The sequence below is a fragment of the Petaurus breviceps genome, unplaced genomic scaffold (genome assembly GCF_028583685.1).
Source record: "Petaurus breviceps papuanus isolate PSGF00001 unplaced genomic scaffold, PetGlider_PUasm1.0 225, whole genome shotgun sequence".
Taxonomy (NCBI): Eukaryota; Metazoa; Chordata; class Mammalia; order Diprotodontia; family Petauridae; genus Petaurus; species Petaurus breviceps.
Window position 1 is genome coordinate 20264543 of NW_027185889.1, and position 1540 is coordinate 20266082.

The 1540-nt window shown below is 33.5% G+C and overlaps 1 protein-coding gene across 1 annotated transcript in view; it reads right to left on the reverse strand.

The window, feature by feature from the left end:
• Positions 1–1540, reverse strand: part of ANKS1B (ankyrin repeat and sterile alpha motif domain containing 1B) — a 1399804-nt gene that overhangs the window by 627527 nt on the left and 770737 nt on the right. The gene's annotated exons all lie outside the window — the stretch shown is intronic.

Sequence of the window (1540 nt, forward strand, 5' to 3'; positions counted from 1 at the left end):
TATATATATATATATATATATATATATATATATATGTAAAATTCTCGTAGTTTTGCTCCCTTCATTTTGCATCAGTTTATCAGTTTATGTAAGTCTTCTCAGGATTTTCTGAAAACATCCTCTTCATAATTTCTTATATCTCAATAGCAGTGTTCTATTACAATACTAAAACCTAACTTGTTCAGCTATTCCCCAATTGATGGACATCTACTTAGTTTCCAATTCTTAACCACCACAAAAAGAGCTGCTATAAATTTTTTGTGTATATGGGTCTTTCTCCTTTTTCATTGATCTTTTTAGACTACCGTCATGGTAGCAGTATTACTGGGTTAAAGGGTGGGTACACCTTTACAGATGGACCTTTGGGCATCATTCCAAATTGTTCTCATGGGGCCATTCCTATGTTACATTTCAAATGCATACAATTATTTGACTGGGAGTCAGATAAGTCCTAGGTTTGAATCTCATCTCTAGCACTCACTAATTCTATGATCTTGCCAATTCAGATTTCTGTGCTTCAGTATCAATATTTATTAAATGGGGATAATAATAAATGTATTGCCAGCCAAATAGGACTGTTGTATCAAATGAGATAGCATAAGAAAAGTGGCTTATAAACCTTAAAGTGTTGCATACCAACCCTGAATCATTGAAGAACATATCATAATGCATAATATTTGCTTCTTCTTGACCTCTCCATTGACTTCTCCCAGTTGTAACTTTAAAAATTGAATATTTGTACTTTTTTTGTGTCAGAAAAGAAATGGAAAGAAAGTGGTTATCCACTGACTAATAAATGGTTAAAAAGACAAAGGTACAAGAATATAATGAAATGCTATTACTGTGTTATAGGAAATGATGAATAGGACAAAAGAAGATAATCATGGGAGGACTTTTATGAACTGATGCAGAGTAAAATAAGCAGAATCAGGAAAACAATATATACAATGACTACAATGATGTAAATAGTAATAAGATCAGGAACAAGGCAAGGCAAAAATTAATTTTGGTCCCAAAGAAGATATACATGAAAATTTCTCCTCTTCCCTCTCTCTATTTCTTTGTAGAGGTAGAGGTTATGAGTGTGGGGCACTGCATATAATTAAGACTTTATCAATTTGTTGATTAGTTTTACTGAGTTTTTCCCACTCTTTTGCTTTTTATTTTTTGTTATAAAGGAGGGTTCTCTGGGAGTAGATGAGAGAAGAACAAACTTAAAAAAATGAAGGTAACATAAAAACCAAAGTTATGAAGAAAAATTTAACTTAAGATTAAAGAAAATAGGACATTCTATAATTACAAATATCAAGATTGTCTCCCAAGAGTAAATACATTAAATACCTCCTTATTTCAGTGAAAGTGGGGGTGGTGGTGCTGGTAGGGAATATTGCATACACTTTCAGTCTTGGTTTGTGTGGTATTTAGTTTTCCTTTACTCCCTCTCTTACCTCTGTCCCTCCTTCTGTCTGTCCCTCCATCTTTCCCTACCTGCTTTCCTTCCTTCCTTCCTTCCTTCCTTCCTTCCTTCCTTCCTTCCTTC